Raw genomic sequence first — 21,550 nt, forward strand, 5'->3', positions numbered from 1 at the left:
TACTTACCATCTCATTAGACTTTCATTTACATCTGTAACTGTTTAAGGTTTCGTTAGACGAGCAATTATTTAGTGAAAATGGAACCACCTACTCAACTATTTACAATCGCCATTCACTGATGTGTCTATACTGGCATCAGCGAGTAGGCCAGTAGCCACTTACTCAGCCCAGAGGTTAGGAAGGCAGCCATTTGCTCGGGCAAAACGTTCCGTTGGCAGCCATTCACTGATTTCAAAATTTATTACCATACCAACACATTGAGGAGAATACTTAAAAGTTATCGTCTTTCATACGCGTTATATACACGTCAATATGGCAATAAGTCGACTACATCATTTCTCGTGTCGAATGATCGTTTGAACTGTGACAGATATCACCGAGGAGGCTCGGTGTGGTGGCTGGGTACGATGCCTTTTTTTTTTTCTTTTTCCCCATCTGATCTCGCTTGCCAGCGTGTGAGCGTCAGCTACATGTACCGGGGATTGCCGAGCGTACTCTGGGACTTTGTGACTCCGCCGCAGAGGTCTTCTATGGCTTGTGTCACATTATAACTTTGGCTTGAGACTTTCAATTGCTTTCCTTTGTGGATGTCGTGGAGCGAGGCTTGCTTGCTGTGCGGATGATATACAACGTCTGGCGCAAAGGAAATTCTCGACTTTCAAACGTGGCTTATCAATTCCCTAGCTACACTCTGAGCGTTGCCTTTTACAGTGGCTTACTGTTATCAAAGTAAAAACTACATATTCTGTGTACAGAATATATGTAGTGTTTCCTTTTCTTATTATTATTCACGAGCACCCTTACGTATATGTATATATATCTTTCTTTTTTCTTTCAAACTATTCGCCATTTCCCGCATTAGCGAGGTAGCGTTAAGAACAGAGGACTGAGCCTTTGAGGGACTACCCTCACCTGGCCCAATTCTCTGTTCCTTCTTTTGGAAAATTAAAAAAAAAAACGAGAGGGGAGGATTTCCAGCCCCCCCCGCTCCCTCCCCTTTTAGTCGCCTTCTACGACACGCAGGGAATACGTGGGAAGTATTCTTGCTCCCCTATCCCCAGGGATATATATATATATATATATATATATATATATATATATATATATATATATATATATATCCCTGGGGATAGGGGAGAAAGAATACTTCCCACGTATTCCCTGCGTGTCGTAGAAGGCGACTAAAAGAGAAGGGAGCGCGGGGCTGGAAAGCCTCCCCTCATTTTTTTTTTCTTTTTTTTCTCTCCTAAAGAAGGAACAGAGAAGGGGGCCAGGTGATGATATTCCTTCTAAGGCCCAGTCCTCTGTTCTTAACGCTACCTCGCTAATGCGGGAAATGGCGAATAGTATAAAAAAAATATATATATATATATATATATATATATATATATATATATATATATATATATATATATATATATATTCCTATGAGTCCACGAGGAAAATGAAACACGAAAAGTTCCCAAGTGCACTTTCGTGTAATAATCACATCATCAGGGGAGTCCCCGTGGACTCATAGGAATATCTTGATCACGCGCAAAATTGTAATCCTTTCCAATATATATATATATATATATATATATAGAAAGAGAGAGATTATTTCACCAGTGGGAAATCGAACCCGGGATCTCTCCCCTGGAGCCAGGATCGCTAACCACTAGGCAGGCGAGCTACAAAAGTCCTCCAGTTCATTTGGAATTCAGTGGTTGTGTCGTGATAGCGCAGAACCTCTGTGCCATGTACCATCAAGATTTAAGTTAGTATCCCTGCATGATGATGGTGCAGTGTAATGACAGTCATGCACTAATATCTCCTGCCCCGGGCTGACGGCATGGGCAGGCTGAAGCAGGACGCTGTAGCTTTAAGCTTAACAGGTAGATGTGGGTGTGTTGTGTGTGTGTGGGGGTGTATGTGAGGGAGAATAATAATCTCCGGTTGACTGAAGTTGTGGGTAAATATGATGGAGGTTTAGGAAGGCGTGATGATGTTCTTGTAGAAATATGTATTGCAGACGTGAGGTTATGAGAGAGATAGAGATAGTGAGAGACGTGTGGTAACTTACACAGTATTCTACCCAGATAAGAAAACCTTGACTGACGTGGATCTTATGAATAAGATGGAAGAGTTTCCAAGTACCATTTACCAGAGCCTCTCGCGAGTTATGAAACACACACACGCACACACACAAGTTGGATGCTACCAGCTCCGGCTTCTTTATATTTCCCAGAAAGTTACGTTGTCACCAGTTGAATTTGTTCAAGCTCTTTATACAGTATGTCCAAGCCCAGGAAGACCTGCTCAGACCGTCAAAAAGCTTTTATAAGAACGTTATATATATATATATATATATATATATATATATATATATATATATATATATAATTTTGTCCTATGATTCTGTTATAGCATTTCATAAGATAGGATTATTCTTTCAAGAGGATTTCTCTTTACAACACGGCATTCACGCTTTTTGGATATTGATTCCTTTAGATGTATTGTTTTATGTTTTCCTTTGTTAAGAGACCTGCCGGCGGCTTTGTTAAGGTGTTCGTTAGTGCTGTGTTGGAAGGCTGTGTGTGTGTGTCCCAGTGCTGGGGTTTTGTGCGCCTATGTCTTAAGACATAAGGTTACGAAGATGGCGTGGGCGTCGCGGGAGAGGAATGGAGAGAGAGGGGAAGACGTCATTGGACATGCATGGAGACAGGTGACGCTGACGTCTTTGGACAACCGTGGAGTGAGGCGACGGAGACGTCGTTGGACACCCGTGGAGAGAGGCGACGGAGACATCGTTGGACAAGCGTGGAGATAGGCGACGGAGACATCTTTGGACAAGTGTGGAGACAGGCGACGGTGACGTCGTTAGACAAGCGTGGAGAGAGGTGACGCTAATGTCGTTAGACAAGCGTGGAAAGAAGCGACGCTGGCGTCGTTGGACAAGCGTGGAGAGAGAGAGTTGACCAGAGTGATTCTCGAAACTATCTTGCTCTTGAAAGCGTGACGGGGAAGTAAGTTCTAGAGATACTAAAGTGTCTTGAAAAGTATCTTAACGAGTGCCATTTGCAGGTGAGGTTGTCCGACTCTCGCGTGAGGTTCAGTTGCCGCTCCGTCGCCCTAGTTAGTGGCAGGGTTAGTGGCGCGTCCTGCTACATGAGCGAGGCACTGCTACAGAGGCCTACGATACAGCGTCTGTTGGTCGACGACATTACCGTCCCTACGTTAAGCTGTAGTTAGCATCTGGGTTAACTCCTTAAGGGTAGGGTCTAATAAGACCAAGGCTGTCATAACTCAAGGGTCGTGCTCATACGATCGTCCCGTGGTGTTCAAGGGTCGTACCGTCGTGATCGAGGGCCCCACCCTCTGGCTAAGGGTCGCACTGTCGTGCTCAAGGGGCGTGCACAAAGTTGTGAAACGCAGAAGACCGCGAGGCGTGAGTGCCTGGGAGTGCTTGTGAAGGCGGTCTTGCCTGAGGCCTGCTTACTATTGCATATCGAGCATTCAAGGTGAACCAGTCAGCACCCGAATTTCATATACATTTTTGATGGTAGCTGCCATCCCGCACAGGCAGCTGAATGTATATGTATACATCTAGTTTACATACGGCGTTTTACTCATGCTCTCAACAAAGAGGCAGTGGTAATTGTTATAATGCGAATCAAGACTTTGGAGTTGGAGAGAAAGAGAAGGTTTTCGTATGGATTGGGAGAGAAAGGGGTTTTCGTGTAGATTAGGAGAGAAAGAATAGGTTTTCGTATGGATTGGAAAGATTGGAGTGACGGATTTGTGGTGATGTGCTTTTGACGAGAGGCGATGGTACCCTCTGGTTCGATAACCTCAGTTCGGGTGTCGATTCCTCCTCAAGTCAACCTTAAGAGACAGGTCGAAGGCCAGGTCAACGTAACCAAGGGTCGCACCGTCGTGCTCACGGGTCGTATCGTCCAGCTCGAGTTGTACCGTCTTGCCCGAGGGTCGTACCGTCTTGCTCAAGGGTCGTACCGTCGTGCTCAAGGGTCGTACCGTCGTGCTCAAGGGTTGTACCGTCTTGCTCAAGGGTCGCACCGTCTTGCTCAAGGGCTGTACCGTCTTGCTACCCAGCTTCTTCCTGCCTCTCCCCACTTCTCTTGCCTCTGTCCTCCCCGGGCCCTACCCCCGACCAGGGCTGCTCTAAACTGCTGCCTGTAAATCTCCCTAACAGGAAATTATTTGTTCTTTAAGTGACCAGTGTTATCTGTTTTGTGTGACTGGGCCAGCCAGGCTACCACATTCTCTCTCTCTCTCTCTCTCTCTCTCTCTCTCTCTCTCTCTCTCTCTCTCTCTCTCTCTCTCTCTCTCTGACTTCGTACACGTCTTCGGATGCTTGATGATAACCTCTGTTTTCTGTTGCAGGTCAGCCTCGGTTCTTTCCTGTTACGAGTTGGGATTTGCCTTTCTGATTAGATTTTTTTTCCCCCCCCGCCGACCTGCTTCCACCATCTGTAATTTATTTTACTAAGCGACGACTGTAGTTTATGGTATCACACGACCAGAACATTCGGTTTTCAGGTAATGGTTAACTCACGTCATCCGTTTTCTCTTAAACGCGTTGATTATGTCGTCCGTTTTCTTCGAAATGGTTCAATTATGTTTTCCGTTTAATCGGATGGCTTCCTCACTGAAGCCCTTGACTTTTTTTTTTCTTATTCAGCGACATATCAGTCTGTTGTTTGGGACTCATGTTACCTACCGTGAGTAACCAGTGTGTTGACTCACCGTCCCCTTGTGGAAGCCGCGGAGTAATAGCATTCCCGTTTTCCAAGACTGGTCGATTGTTTTTAAAAAGCCACCAGTTGTTAGACACCCGACGCCGCCTATTTGCACGGCTGCTCGTAAACAGACTGACGCACTCTCAAGACGTGAAGTGTTTATAGTGTCTTTGTGAGTCGAGGGAGTCGCGTTAGGCACTTTTTTTTTTTTTTTTTGTGATTTCTTAAGTGCGGGTTGGTATGTGGTTAAGGTAGACAAGGTGTCGTAATGCCGACAAGCACCTGCGATGTGAAGTGTGTGATTGTGTGGTGCTCAAAGGACCACAGCTCGAAAAGATATTTCCTCCTCCTCCTCCTCTCTCTCTCTCTCTCTCTCTCTCTCTCTCTCCCCCCCCCAAGTTCTTCATCTAAACTGCGTCTGGGGGCCTCCATTTCCAGGTGTTTAATAATACACCTTGATACTGATGTTCATTGTTTCAAGTTATTTATGGTGAATACACCTTTAACCGTATTATAGCGAGTCTTGGAAATCCTTGAGCGTGACGGTGGGAACTCTGTTGTGATGGGAGAGCCTTTGGCCAGATCCTCACAGGTTGGGGGTCAGAGGCCAGGCCGTCATACCCGAGGGTTGTACCGTCGTGCTCGAGGGTCATAGTCATGCTCAAGGGTTGTACTGTCGTGCTCGAGGGTCATAGTCATGCTCAAGGATTGTACCGTCGTGTTCAACTTGAGGGTTATGCCTCCGTGCCCAAGGGTCTTGCCGTCGTGTTCGAGGGTCATACCGTTGTGCTCAGTGGTCGTGTTCAAGGGTTGTGCCTTCGCATACAAGGGTCAGTCGTGTTCAAGGGTCATGCTTTTCGTTCTCCTCAGTAGGCGTACCGTCGCGCTCAAGGGGCTAGAGAGCTACGAGTCTCTCTCTCTCTCTCTCTCTCTCTCTCTCTCTCTCTCTCTCTCTCTCTCTCTCTCTCTCTCTCTATACCCCGGGCTGTGTCAACAAACGTTTCTCCCTAGCAGTATGGGCATGAATGGGTGGGCCAGCTAAAGAAAGATGGGTGAACCAGCCTTGCTTTTATCCCGACCATCCCACCAGAGCCGCTACTCCACCAACCTTTGTTTACTTTTGGGGCTCCACAGTACACCTCTGTTGGGTTAGGCTTGTGTGTGTTTGTTTGTATGTGTGTGTGTGTGTAGAAGATATAAAATGAATCTCAGTGTTTCACAAGATCAAAGGAAGACCATATGTAACATGAAGTACCCTACATATGAAATATGAGAACATATATTCAGGAAGAAAAAACAATTTTCGTGAGTTTTATATACAACTCCCGTAATGTGTGTTAAAAGTACGTTATACATCTAGTGGCTGTGTGGTCGCACGTGAGAGATAACCTGGCTTTAAGGCTTAACGTTGACGAACCCACCATCGACCAGGGGTGTCGGCGGTGTGTGTTATACTCTCACTTTTCTGTGTCGTTAACTCCTTTATATAGATACCTCCACTCTCATTGGTCTCAACCCCTGCCTCTCTCATCTTCCTATCCCGCACGGCCTCCCCTCTCCCTCTCTCTCTCTCTCTCTCTCTCTCTCTCTCTCTCTCTCTCTCTCTCTCTCTCTCTCTCTCTCTCCTTGAATTACTCCCTACCTTTTTTCCCTCTTCATCCCAGGGCTCGTCTCCTCTCCCCATCTCCAGATAGCCCACTCCAATCCCCAGCACCAGGAACACCCAGTTAGACCCACCAAGAAACGCAGCCCATCAGCGTACAGTCGTTGAGAACTACAATGCCGCCCCGCTAATGTGTGTCGTCGTCTGTTGCGACGGTCGTCAGGGTTGGAGAGTGGGAGGGGTAGGTAACGCTGTGTTGCTGATAGCGGTACTGTTGCACAGTGCGTTTAACGGGCTTCTGTGTCTGTCAGGGAGGCTCTGTGCCACGGTGTGTAGCAGGGTGTTTCCCAGAAAATGGGTGTATGGCTTGAGAGAGTATGTGAGCTTCACAAGACAAGAATTTTTTTCTCAGTAGAAAGGGACGACCAGTGGCTAAAATATTAAAAAAAAAGAAAAAGTGTAGCTCATTACGACTATGTTCAACGGTGGGTTTGTTCAAATATTTGAACAAGTATGTCATTCAGGAAAGATGAGGACAAATGTTCATAATGTAAGGTCATTAGACGTAGTGTGCGAGGAATTGTGATACACACTGAAACCTTGAGTACCCATGAGATTTTTCGTTCTTTCCCAACACCCATCACATGGCCGCCGCCCAAAATGTTGCCCCGAGACGTCACAGTTGTTGACAGCCTATCACGGGGCTGCTGGAGACGTCACGCTCCTCGACAGCCTATCACAGGCTTCTGGAGACGTCAAGCACGTTTACAGCCTGTCGCAGAGCTGCGACAGGAGGCGTCACACATTTCAGCAGCCTATCACAGAGCTGATGGAAAGGTCATACCCGTGGACAGCCTATCACAGAACTGCTGCTGCTGAAGACGTCACGCCCATCGACAACCTGTCACAACTACTGCCTTTGACGTCACGCCCGTCGGCAGCCAATCACAGGCTGCAACCGAGGGAGACTACCACGTCAGCTGTTTTCTTCGGAGATGCTCGTATCGTCTTGAGAATGGACACAGCAGATTCCCGGAGACTTGTTAGTGATTCTACCCACGTCGTCGGTGATGGGATAAACCCAAAGCGAAGTATCTATGATGAAATTGTTCCGGAGATTAAATACTCGGTGGGAGACGACAAAGGCTTCTTCAAATTTTTCCCCGTTTTCTGAGCGCGATGAAACTATTATTATGCCCAGCTCGGAGGACCTCTTTACAGAGCGGGTTGCATAGGTGGCACGACGCTTAAGTTCCAGCTTAATCATTTGAGCACGACGGTACGATTCATGGGAATGATGGAAGCCCGGTCTTCTTACGGACTACCATTAAAAATAAGATACAGATCACATATCTAAGTTACTTACAAGGTGCGAGCGATCAAGTCGCCATATGTGTGTAGGACAGACTTGAAGGTATTATTACTACAGCTTTATGGTGACCCTGGAGAAATGCATTTCTCTATGATGAATTTGTGTGTACTAACGTTACAGATTGTCGCTGACCGGTGTATTTACCAGTACCGGATGCTGTCCTACGATAACCTCCTAAGGCCACTCACTCGAAAGTGGTTTATGACCTGAAATATTTCACAAACGATTGCACTGATGTTACATCCTCTTTATTTGTACTGGTGTTATGAGGGTGAGACGCGGGTTTAAGAGTCTCATGCCTTACGGAATGTGGTGTTGGTGGTGATGCCTTCCCGCTATACACCCAATATCCCGTCCTGTCTGATCATAGATTATTCAAATTTTGTATCGTGACATTGAATAGAATGTATATTCCTTTCATTATTGTATCATAAATGATACAAAATATTCAGACATCAGCGTTTACGACAATGTAAGGATAGACGCCAATATCTAATATAGTTATAAAAGAGGGTAATATGCCCTCCTTGCATCACAATATTTAGGATTTAAGTTTATAAGTCTAGTGATAGGAACCTTTTATTATGTTCCTTAGGGCGTGACAAGACTGGATATATGACAGAATCCCTTTATCAAAAGCATGATTTTCTTGTCAATGATCTTCAGAGTCTTTTATAATGCTGGACTTCTTCATCGTCAAGACATTTACGGCTTAGACACACTCTCGTTGTCGAAGCAACTGGTCCCCAACTGAAGGTTGAAACACGGAGGTTCTTGAAGCAGCTGGTCCTCAACTGAAGGCTGAAACACGGAGGTTCTTGAAGCAGCTGGTTCTCAACTGAAGGCTGAAACACGGAGGTTCTTGAAGCAGCTGGTCCTCAACTGGAGGCTGAAACACGGAGGTTCTTGAAGCAGCTGGTCCTCAACTGAAGGCTGAAACACGGAGGTTCTTGAAGCAACTGGTCCTCAACTGAAGGCTGAAACACGGAGGTTCTTGAAGCAGCTGGTCCTCAACTGAAGGCTGAAACACGGAGGTTCTTGAAGCAGCTGGTGCTCGACTTTACGACGAGACGCTGTCGTTTCACAAAGCACTAGTCGTCCAATGTTCAGCAAGAAATATAAATCCGTGAATTTTTACTTGACGTAAGTACACTACGTATCCTGGCTGCGGTGTAGTGACCGGGGGTCGACGCATGATCATGAAGGTCAGGTCAGTGGCCAGGCCATCATAGCCAAGGGTCATACCGTCGTGACAGTCATTAGAGAGAGTATAAGGAATTATATATATAAAGATAACTTGTAAATGAATAGTGGGTCCAGGAAAAACTGGGCAGTCACGCTAGAATTATTAACTTTCACATAAGCCACTGAAGCACCATGAAGCTGGGCTTTGTATTGCCTTAGGAGGGGAATTTTGAATTGTGCAATATATGGCTGTTGTCACACTAACACCACAGCAGGAAATGGAGGTGCAAGAATGTGCTTATTTCCTCTCATTTTGGCAGATGGCATCCGCACCATGTCTGCAGATAGCATCATGAAGACCAGTGATCGAGGGAGACAGATGGTCACCATTCTTTTCGAGGCAGATGTGTCTGGCGGGCTCTGTCGGCTCCTGCACATCTGGTAAAGAGGTTTGTCGAAGGTCGTGATGCACGCTCGTTCATCTCCAGGACTCGGGAAAGAGAGAGAGAGAGAGGTATGGCCTTGGACTCCGACGTTCCAGCGTCTCCAGCAGCGGGGGAAGAGCAAGGAGCTGGAAAGATCGGAATATTCTGGGATCTTCTCATCATGATACAAGGAAGATCTTCATCCTCAGTCCTCTCCAGTCACTCTGTCCAAGATGGTCCCCTCCTACTTCCCCCTTCTGTGACATTGCTCTCCATTCACAACCTGGATGATTAGATACTAAACTTTATAAGCAGTGTCGGTCCCCGTCAGCTTGTAAGTTATAAGGTTGATATTCTCGGGTTGTGACCGTACACCAGAGGTTGCGGTTCCCTTGAAATTAGACTTAATTTGAAGTCATTCTGGTATTGGAGAAATGTCTTTAAACCACACTACCAGGGTCGAACGCATAGGTTCGAATCATGGTTGCGGCAGTCGGTCCACAGTCAACTTGGCTGTTTATCCACCCTTAGGGGGTTGGTCGATGAAATGAGTACCAGGCTCAGACTTATGAGATGGCCTTGATGAGGGGCCCCAGCTCACATAAAAAAAAAATTACCATTCTGGTATTGGAGGAATGTCTTTATCCACTCTGCCATTCTGGTGTTAGAGAGTCAGACCTCATCCAAAGGCAGGAAAGCCCTAATTTTCAGAAGGGAAATGAGAGAGCGAGACGCCGATGCATCTGGTAATTGTGTGTGTGTGTGTCTTTCTGATAACTTTCGCATGTTTGCCAGGGAACACCTGTAGCTTGTAGTGGCGCGGGAGAAATTTGTCCCTGAAGATGGGAAATACTTCGGGCGTGAGGCAGACCCGATCAGGAGGAACTTTTTAATTCTGACAGAGAAAAGTAGACGTAGATGGTGCAAGTTTCCCACCGGGGGAGAAAGTTTCCGCGGGTGGAAGTTTTGGTGATACTACATCAACCTGAGTGTGGTCCTTTGCCGGGGGCTTTGGGGTACCTTCTGCTGCATATTGCCACGCCAACTTCCGACATTTGTAAAAGGATTTTTACTCGGCTCTCCTTATGGTGGAAGATGAGAGAGAGATAAAAAAAAGAGAGAGCTTTAATCACCATTCTATAATGTAATAAAAAAAAAACGTGCAGGGTTATACTGGACTTTAAACGCCCCTGTGCACAAAAAAAAGGTGGGAGCAGGGGGGCAGCGAATGATTTTCCTCTTCATGTCACTATTGAGGCTACTTAAGGCAGTGTTCCCAGCTTGGGTAATGAAGGTATATCAGCGATATTGGTAATCCTGCCTCCCTCACCCCCAAGATGGGAGATAAAGTTTAATAACCGAAGGAGGGGAGGGGTAGTAATGCGGTCCTGCCCCCCTCCTCCTCCTCCTGGCTACCCCAGGACCTTACAACCACCTGCACCAAATACGAGCGCCACTGGCAGCAGCGGAAGGGAAACTTGAGAATGGTCCCCCCCTTTTTTTTTTACATGGAGGGTTCAAGATGGAGAATAGGATGGGTCTTGTGTGGGTTGGGGATTCTCTCTCTCTCTCTCTCTCTCTCTCTCTCTCTCTCTCTCTCTCTCTCTCTCTCTCTCTCTCTCTCTCTCTCTCTCTCTGTGTACCTGACCTTCCCCTTCGGCACGGGTAGTGGGATGGTAATTCCCGTGTGCATGTGTGTGAACCCGGCCGTATATACATACGGTTGGCCGACACGGCCCCTGGAACATTGTGTCGGGGCCATTGGCTGCAGAGGGAGGCTATGCCGCTACCACAGGCTGGCACACAATGCTGCCACCTTCTGACGACTGTATTGAACCAGAGGGGTTGTATCGATTGTATTGCCTAGGGGGTTGTATTGACCAGAGGGGTTGTATCGATTGTATTGCCTAGAGGGGTTAGTACTGACAGAGGATTGTATTGACCAGAGGGGTTGTATGAATTGTATAGCCTAGGAAGAGGGGTTGTATGAATTATATTGCCTAGGAGGAGGGGTTGTATTGACAGAGGATTGTATTGACCAGAGGGGTTGTATGAATTGTATTGCCTAGGAGGAGGGGTTGTGTTGACGGAATATCGTATTGATCATAGGGGCTACATTGACGGGAAAGGGGATTGTATTGATCGAGTCATACTATTGGTCAGGCGATTATATTCCACAGGGGAATGTATTGATCAGATGATCGCACTGATGGATGGCATTCCATTAACCAGGGGAGATTTAGTTCCTAAACTATCTATTGACCAGGGTGTTATATTGATTTGGATTCTATACTGAACAAGCAGTAGTATTGACCGGGGTCATTATTTTGAACGAGCAGTTATGTTGACCGAGCGATCACACCTACAGTTGGAAGTGGTTGGACCCGGGACGTGTGGTGTTGTTGACCATTTTTGTCTGTTGTACTCCGATTCTATTTTGTCATTTGCTATAATTATCATCAGTGACAGGGAACACTAATATCGTAACGGGACCCCCGCCCCCCCAAAAAAAAAATAGTGTTCATCAGAAATTAGCCAAATTGCGCCGAAAAAAAAAAAAGAATAATTCCGAGCGTACGAGTTTGATTATCAAATGGGTCATCTTCATAACATTTCGGTGTAAACAACGTCGTTCTGGCTCCATCACAGTGTTGTCGAACCCGGGACGTCCATATTGCATATATACAGGAATGGCTAGTGTGCCTTGGTAACTTATATATATATATATATATATATATATATATATATATATATATATATACCTACGCTTTGTACAGTTAGGATCGGTAAAATGCTATCTACTGGCTGTGTGAGCCTGATGGGAAATGACCGGTGTAGACCCCGTTCCTCACCAACGTGAGATGAAGGGTATTCGAGGACATAGTATTCGAAGTCATATTCCCATTAGGGGCGATCATAGCCTAGCGGTAGCGCTCCCGCCTATTGCAGAGGGATCCCGGGTTCGATCCTGGCTGTTGGAGGTTTGTATGTTCTATGAAGGTGCGCGTTCATATGCACTTTGTTCGTATATGTATATATATATATATATATGTATATATTGTTTCTCGAGTAGAAATACGTCATACAGTCATTTCAGCGTGCCAGTGTGTGGTGGTTTGACTGTGGTTCCAGTATATTATACACGACAAGTGATTGGCTGTGTGCGGGTGAGGCTGTTATGTTCTGGTTACTGAGGCGGGAAAAGCGCGTATGAAAACAAGAGAGAATTATGATTTGTTCTTTTATCGAGAAATAAAAAGCTGAGATTGTAAGCTACCCTTTATCTGAGGTAAATTTGTGTATTACCGTCCATTGTGAGATCGAATACTGTTCCCTGCGAGTTATTGTTAATACTGGGGTAAGAGATGGACGATGATTGGTGAGAAAAACTCATAAGATCCGTGTAAAACGAGCGAGAATACAAACGTTGTTTCTAGAAGATTCGACGCCGCGAGCATGCCTTTATTCGTACACCATTTACATTGTACACTAGGATTGCGTTATATCCGGGTGAGGTACTGGAGATATTCATGTGGGAAGAGAGTAATGTGTTCTTGTTCACAGAGGAATTCTTTGGAGTTAATGAGGGAGCCCCGTTACTTAGCTCCCTTGAGTAGAGCGATGAAAAGGTGGAGCACAAGCCGTAGCCGAAACGGAAATTAACTTCGAGTACAGGAGATGAAAACCTGGAGCTCCCCCTCCGGCGGTATAATTACTGTATACTGATGATGTTTTACCTCTTGATGGTCAGCATATAACACTGTTCCTGTTTATATTATACTGTTGGGGGTCAGCATATAACATTGCTACTGTTGATGTTTTGACTTAGTGGTCATACACTGTTGCTGTCTATATTACACTGTTGGTGGACAACATATTATACCGTTCTTGTCTTGAATTGATGGTCAGTATATCACACTGTTACACTGCACTCGCCATCATGTATAAAGGGGTAGGGGGTTTCAGTGAATTAGATAAACACTATTTTAGGTATGTATGGGGGGGGGAAGGGGATCAGTATATTGCAGTGTTTAGATCTCCCTCTCCTCTCCCCATACCAACTGGTATGGGGAGCCATAGTCAGTGTAGCTCTGTGAGAATATCTTCCTTAATCTTTAATTAAACTACTGATGAATGGGGCGTAATGGCCCCCATCATTCCTAGCAGTGGAGTCCTGTAAACTAGTTTAGGGAACTGCCTGATAAAGCCAGTTTATATCTTTTAATGAAGGGGAAAATCTGCGTCTGTTCCAAGGAACGGGTCTCTAGGACCCTTGAGCATGACGGTACGACCCTTGAGCACGACGGTACGACCCTTGAGCATGACGGCACGACGGTACGACCTTTGAGCACGACGTTACGACCCTTGAGCATGATGGTACGACCTTTGAGCATGACGGTACGACCCTTGAGCACGACGGTACGACCTTTGAGCACAGCGATACGACCCTTGGGTTAAGGTGGGCCCAACTTTTGACTTGTCCATGAGAGGGTCAGGTCAAAGACCAGGGTAACTTACACAAAGACTCTACCGTCGTGCTCAAAGGTCGTACCGTCATACTCAAGGCTCGTATCTCCGTGTTATAGGCTCGTGCCGTCGTGCTCAAGGGTCGTACCGTTGTGCTTAAGAGGTTAAACACTGTCTTGTCCGTACCGGATGTTCTACTGGCACCGACTAGGTGTCAGAGTGTTGTGAAGAAAGGTAAACAGTATGGAATGTGTGGAAATGCATGGTAGGTGTTGCTAGTGTAAGGAAAAGCTTGACAGGTGTTGCAAGAGCATGGAGAGGCATGACAGATGTTGCCAGGGCATGGAGAGGCATGACAGGTGTTTACAAGGGTATGGAGAGGCATGACAGGTGTTGCAAGGGCAAGGAGAGGCATGACAGGTGTTTGCAAGGGCAAGGAGAGGCATGACAGGTGTTTGCAAGGGTAAGGAGAGGCATGACAGGTGTTTGCAAGGGCAAGGAGAGGCATGACAGGTGTTTAGCGTGGGCATCATCGTGTAGAGAGAGAGAGAGAGAGAGGAACACAAGAGCAGTATTGAGAGCCGTGCAAGCAGCAGACAATAGCCACGTGGCCGGGGAGGCAACAGGAGTTGACCCTGGTGAATAATGAGGCAGGAAATTGCTTGCAGTGGCGCGGTATCGATCATGATGTCAACATGTTGTAACACCGGAGCAACACTGTGGCCACACACACACACACACACTACCGCCTGGCACTCTTGCAGGAGCGACCACGACACCAGTATGTCAACGTCCCTCAACAGTGGTGGGTGGAATGACTCCCCTTCCTCCTCTCTCCTCTCTCTCTCTCTCTCTCTCTCTCTCTCTCTCTCTCTCTCTCTCTCTCTCTCTCTCTCTCTCCACCTGGTGACAGGAGTGGGTACTAAGGTGTTTGGAAGACGTGAGAGTAACGGAGTGGAAACCATGACACCGGCCACACTCCACAGGGACATTACAGATACAACAGTGTAGATAAAAGCTCTCTCTCTCTCTCTTGGATGACTCCAGCTGCCTACATACACGCCTTTCAATCAGGCGATTGGCATATGATTGTGTATGAATCCTACTCTTTTTTTTTTCCCAGTACGTAATCGATGATATATCTTCCCTTGTCTCCCTCTAAGCGAATCTCACCTCCTCGAATCAGGAGAAAATAAGTAACAGAGTTACCAAGGGTGATTATATATGAAGAAAGACACAGTGCCCTTATTTGCAATGTAAATTGAGGTAATTATCTATAGATATGTAAATCACTGGGCAGGAGGGATGCCGGACACCTGGAGCGTCGGTGCGTCCACCCACAACCAAGCGAAGCCATTATATTAAAAGAGGAGGTGAACATTATACAGGAGGGTGGAGCGAATCCGGATTATGGTACTTACCAGAACGTGTGTGGGCAGGATTCATCGCCAAGAACGGGCCTAGAGACAACCACCTCCTCCTACTGCAGACGGGGTCGACGACGAGGTCACACTTACTCCCTAGGGAGACACGGACGCGGCCGGTATTGAAAAAATTGGTAGTCGTCTTTGAGGGAGGGAGGGAGGTTAGCGCGAACCACTCTGTGTGTGGTGTGATGATGATGATGAAGTGTGGGAGCCGCTATTGCTAGTCCTCGCATGTCTTCCTCTCCCACAGAGTCAGTCAGTCAGGCATGGGTCGTCATTAAAGCCCCCCCAGACGTACTTAACTCCCCCGACACGTGCTGGCCGCCATCTCTCTCTCTCTCTCTCTCTCTCTCTCTCTCTCTCTCTCTCTCTCTCTCTCTCTCTCTCTCTCTCTCTCGTCAGCTTTAGCTGGGTCCCCTCAAGGCTCCGGCTCTCCCAGTGCTGCCAACTGCCTATTCGACCCCCACCTCTGTAGACTTGCCGACCCCCCACCCCAGACCCCGTCATAGCATGCGAACTGGTGCATTGAGAGACTGAACTAACTTTTCTCTCCCGTGGCACACACACACACACACACTTCCTTCTCCATTAACCGAGCCAGTATATTCCACACCTATCTTATTCTTCCATGATTGCCTTCCTCCCCACCTCCATTACCCACAATCGATATATTCTTCCTCTCATCCATTTATCAACAATTACCTCTGGGTACGATTATTCCCCGTTACCTCACCTCCCCCGTCTTTATCAAGTCCTCCGTCTCCCTGTGGTTATTATCATTCTCTCCACAGTTCTCACCATTTTATTGAGTCTTCTCTTGCCATCTTTCGTGTAATCTAATGTCATCTGATTAACACCCTCTCCTCACTGTCATTTCTCCACCATGACGAGTTATTAATGTCTGATTACCTTCGCTTTTGTCAAGTTTTCATGTCGCCTGGCCTCATTACATACTCCCATTTTAGAGGGGGGGATTTATTCTCTCCCAGCCTCTCACTCTGCTCTCACAAGAGCTCTCCCGTACGTCCGTGTGTGTGTGTGTGTGTGTGTGATCATTGCTTGTGTGTTACGGGGGAGAGTGAGTTTTACACTTGTGTTGCCTCGTCTCTAACCATGTATGTATGTACCATGTCTTTACTCTTATGTGTATACACATTCTCTCTCTCTCTCTCTCTCTCTCTCTCTCTCTCTCTCTCTCTCTCTCTCTCTCTCTCTCTCTCTCTCTCCTCCCTCCCTCCCTGGTCCCGTGCACACATTCAATGACTCCCTCCAAATACCAGCCACTCACCACATTACTGGAAATCAATGCATCCTTTTAACTCTGTGTAATGCTCCACCCACCCGACTCCCGGTTGGAGGGGGTCCCTTGCCAGCTTCTTAAGCTTACTCAAAGCTGCTTATTTTTTTTCTAAGCTCTCCTACCAACGCTATTTTCAAGCTTTCCCATCATTGTTGTTTTCATCATTTTCAACGCCTTTTTTTTTTTTCCAAGCTTCCCTCGCGCTGGGTTTTCTTTAAGCTTTTTTAAGGGTGGTTTTTAAGCTGGGGCCAGGTGTGTAGAGGCTAGGAATTTGGAGGACAGGGTTGTAGGGGCCAAGGTTGTGGAAGCTAGATGCGTGGAGGCAGAATGGGTGTGGACGCCAAGAGTTGTGAAGGCCAGAAGTTTGGAGGCCCAGGGTTGCCGTGTTGTGTGGAAGTCAAAGAGGTTATGCATGTTGAGTGGCCCGACCGTTTAGGTATCAGATGCCATTTACTTCAACCCTGAAATTCAAATCATACTGCCTTTGTATTGCGCTCATGATACCTGTTATCAGCAGTCCCTCTTAAGTCTAGCTTATCTCTGAAGAAATGAATTATATTTCTTAAATTGAACGAGTCAGAGATGCAAAAAAAAAAATGTTTACGTTTTATATTTGACTAAATGTAAACGTATTTCGTGATTTGTAACATCACAGATTTTTTGTCCATTCCCATTTTCTTTTTTTGGTATTTTTTGTTTTCGGAGGGGGAACTAATCTGGAAGATCGGCAAGAAGTTAGGAAAGTTTATCAACTCTGCCTCCTTGGAAATTAAAGGCTTCACTCGGGGCCGTTGGTAATGAACAGTATTGTCGCTCTGAAAAACAGGAACAGGAAGGGGGTGACTCAGACGCCAGGAAGCAACGGGAGTGAGGTAGACATCAGTTGGCAACAGGAGGAGTGAGCTAGACAACAGGAGTGAGCGAGTTAGACAACGGTAGAAGTGAGGTAGACAGCAATACTCAACAGGGGGAAGTGAAGTAGGCAACAGTAAGCAAGAGGAGTGAGTCAGACAACAGTAGTCAACGGGAGCACTGAGGCAGACAAAACGGTAAGCAACAGGAGGTCGTTCCGGGAGTGGAACTTTCCAAGGAATGCAAAAGTAATTAGAAACTCATTCCCTGCATGGCAGTTCATCCCCCTTTCGAACGTAATCATGAAGATAGAACCACCTCGTTTATAATGCTAATGACCCTGATTCATTTAGTGGTCTAATTAACGATGGGCGATAGTTAGACTGATAAGGTGGCTTTTAGTTCCTTGCCTGACGCACATTCATACTTTACTGACTCTTTATCTTCAGTTATTTATTGATTATCTTCTCGTGTTGTTGTTGATAGAGTTTTGATTACGCTTTGCTCAAGTAATTCAGATAATGTGTTGTGCTTTGAATACAGTGTTTTTAATTACCGGGGTACGTTAATGATATGTTCTAAATTAATTTATCATATTTGGGATATATTCTGTATTAACATATACTTGATAAAGTTATGTGGATTAACGTATGATATTTAGTAATAGGTTTTAGTGATTTTGTAATGAATTGTTCTGAATAACTTTGTAATATTCGGGAAGTATTCTAAATCCTCTGTATTGCAGTTGGACAAAATATGCCTTCACTTCCCTGCTGGTGTGGTGTGTTTTGATTATGTACCCGTCGACCATCGTTCTCCACTTTGTAGGTCGGGACTTAGTTTGGATTTTGAGGTATGAAAGCTTTACCCGTTGTTTTCATTTACTTCTCTTTTTATTTACTTCGGAGGCTCCAGTCATGGACAAAAGTCCACATCGAGGCCGGGGAGTTGGGTTTAAATATGGAGAGGATTTACGAAAGGGAAAAACAAGAGACGAGGGATAGTATTTATGAATTTTGGATGAAGTGAAAAAAAAAATTACCTGTATTTTAGAATGTGCCGGGTCATGATTATTGGGAAAGACACGGAAGGCAGTAGGGGGTTGCTAAAGCTTCGAGGTGTAAGGAAGGAAACAGTCATCGTAGATTCATCGGCCGTGGGCTGGTGTGCTGTATGAATTCCCCAGGTCAGCCGGACCTTAATATCCATTACAAGTTTTCTTATCCGATTAACTTTTGTTGGAGTAGATCTCTCTCCCTTGTGGTCTTTCGTTGCCTCCCCTCCTCACCCACCACCACCACCCCTAAGCCTGGCCTTTTGCCCGTGTGCAGACGCTGTGTTTCATCCCCTGGCCGTGTGCAGAGGTCCGTGTTTCATCCTCTGGCCGTGTGCAGGCGTCCGTGTTTCATCCTTGGACCATGCGCTGGCGTCCGTATTTCATTCCCTGGCCGTGTGTAGACGTTCGTGTTTCATCCTCTGGCCGTGTGCCGACGTCCGTGTTTCATCCTCTGGCCACATACTGGCGTCCGTGTTTCATCCTCTGGCCACAAACTAGCGTCCGTTTTTCATTCCTTGGCCATGTCTGGACGTCTGTTTCATTTTTTCTTTGTCCGAGTACAGACGTCCGTGTTTCACATTACATTGTGGACTCCACGGTAAGTGAATTACATTAATCACTAGAGATAAGAGCTGGTGTGGAAAAAGAGAGAGAGAGAGAGAGAGAGAGAGAGAGAGAGAGAGAGAGAGAGGCATGTAGGAGCCAGCCGCTCCGCTGGCGTGGAAACATTTAAACCAAGTAAACTTGATTAAGAGTACCAATCTTCAGTGGCTGGGCCGCCAGGACCTGTGTGCAGGTGGTGGTGCTGGTGAGGGAGCTGGCAGGTGGTGGGTGTTGGTGCTGGTGGTGAGGGAGGTAGCTGGCAGATGGTGGGTGTTGGTGCTGGTGGTGAGGGAGCTGGCTGGTGTGTGTTGGGTGTTGGTGCTGTTGAGGGAGGGACGGAATACTGTAAGAGGTGGCAGAGGTGGGTTAGGTTAGGGATTTTAGGGAAAGAAGAATGAGGGAATGTATGAGTGAAGGAGGGAGAAGTCTAGTGGGGAGGAAAAAGAAGAGGCTGGTGATAGTGATAAGAGGAACAGATTGGACTGGGTGGGGGTAAATTAATACCCTCTCTGGGGGTCAGGGTCATGAGTTGGTGATATTATTAATGAGGTATTGGCGGCGGTGCGGGAGCTTCCCTGGAGATCACGTGGTTCTTAAACATCCTGCCTCGCACAACACGCCAGCGAAAAGACTGGTAATCAACGTCCGGTGTTTTGTGCGGGATGATTTATGTGTTCATCACGTTGCCTCTGGTTCGTCTTATGAGGCGGGAGGTAATATCTGGCCTACGCAGGGGGAGGGGGAGCGGGTGTGTTACCTGCCCTCTGGGATTAGTCCATTAAACTTGAACACGACCTCGGGAAATCATAAAGTTAGAACTTCAAGTGTTTCGGTGTGTGCTTGCTATCGCCGCCAGTGTATCTGATCCTTTATTTAATACACTTGCTTTTAAACCCTCACCAAAGCAGACAACAGGCAGACGACACAATCCCCTGCATATGAAGGTGTTAACACATACACACACACACGCCCGCGTGCGCACCCTTCCCTTATGCTAAACCCAGGACCGCCTTGACCACGACAGGAAGAGACAAGCAGTCGTCAGGGTCAGAGGCCTTCGTGTACTCTGCCCACGTCCGGTTTATTGAAGACTGCGTCCGAGGACAGTCGGGCTGGCAGAGGCTCAGCACCTCACATGGAAGCTAAGCCGTCTGACTGTAGCTGGAAGCCAGCAAGAAATACCTTTGGAGTTGTGCCGTCTACGACTCGTAGGTTCTGGCCCGTTGACCAAGACGGCACGACCCCTGAGGTATACAACGGTCACGGGGTTTTGGGTTGGGTCGAAGTCCGGGGCTTCATATGAACTCAAAAGGTCGCGCTGCAACACATAAGAGCCGTGACGTTGTGTTCAAATGGGTCGTGTCGTCGAACTTGAGTGAGGTCGTGCTCATAGGGTCGTGCCGTCGTGCTCTCTCTCTCTCTCTCTCTCTCTCTCTCTCTCTCTCTCTCTCTCTCTCTCTCTCTCTCTCTCTCTCTCATTCACTCACCTAACCTCGGCTGGAGGCGCAGGACCTGTAAACTTACGACGGTGCTCTTGTGTCGTGCTAAGACCGCTGATGCGAACCGCAACTCCGCCATCAGAAGAGGTATAGAAAGGGAGAAAAAAATAAGGACCCCGACACCCCCCCTTCCTTCTGAAGGGATCTAGGCCCCTCCTCCTCCTAGGGAGAGAGATAAATCCCCAGCAGACTTAATTAATGTGCAGGTTTTTTTTTTTTTTTTTTTTAAGGCTCACCTGATGAATAGAGAGCCAGACTTCACAGCTCAGGTTTAAATTCCCCCATTGGGGAGGCGGCGGCGGGAGAGGATCTCTTATTTGTAGGAACCTGGCGTACATTCTGTTGGAGGACCTACCTGCTGGAGGGGGTCTATCATAGTTCCTCACCTCAAGGGGAGGGAACTTGGCATATCTACTACTGGAAGGGTTTGTTATCGGTCTCCTCACCCTCACTGGGAGGAACCTGACGGACGTGCTGCTGGAAAACCCACCTGCCGGAGGGCTCAGTGATAGTCCCTGATAGGAGACTGAGGGCCAGGAGCAACACACACACACACACACACTCACTCACACACGTTAGGGCATAGAGTTGGTCAGACGGTTGGCATAACAAAGAGCGTAGGTGAGAGGCAAGAGTGAGCTCCAGGCCTGGAGCTGATTGGATTTAATGGCTCGCAAAAGCTTAACGGCCGTCAACAGGTTAATGGCTATTGCCAACCTATTCGCTGTCAAGAGCTTAATGCAACAGCTAAATGGCTCCCAGGAGCTCGATGGCTACCAGGATCTTAATGGTTTATCTGTAGGTAGGTGGCTGCCAACAGCTATGTAACTGTAAGTAGCTACTTAAAGCTAAAGTATCAACAGGACTATAGCTGGGGAAACGGCTTAACGAGCAGTCCTTCAGGCAAGCACTGTACTATATAGGTCTGACCAACACATACAAAATTTCAGGCCAGGGGTTCGACTCTCCCCCTCCGCATATTTTTGTCGTTGCTTTAGGGTTGTCTTTATTGAGGGTGGG

The 21,550-nt window shown here is 46.9% G+C and overlaps 1 long non-coding RNA gene across 1 annotated transcript in view; it reads left to right on the top strand.

Moving 5' to 3' along the window:
* Nucleotides 1–21,550, top strand: part of LOC139758869 (uncharacterized) — a 44,290-nt gene that overhangs the window by 21,505 nt on the left and 1,235 nt on the right. The window lies entirely within an intron of this gene.

The sequence above is a fragment of the Panulirus ornatus genome, chromosome 31 (genome assembly GCF_036320965.1).
Source record: "Panulirus ornatus isolate Po-2019 chromosome 31, ASM3632096v1, whole genome shotgun sequence".
NCBI classification, from domain to species: Eukaryota; Metazoa; Arthropoda; class Malacostraca; order Decapoda; family Palinuridae; genus Panulirus; species Panulirus ornatus.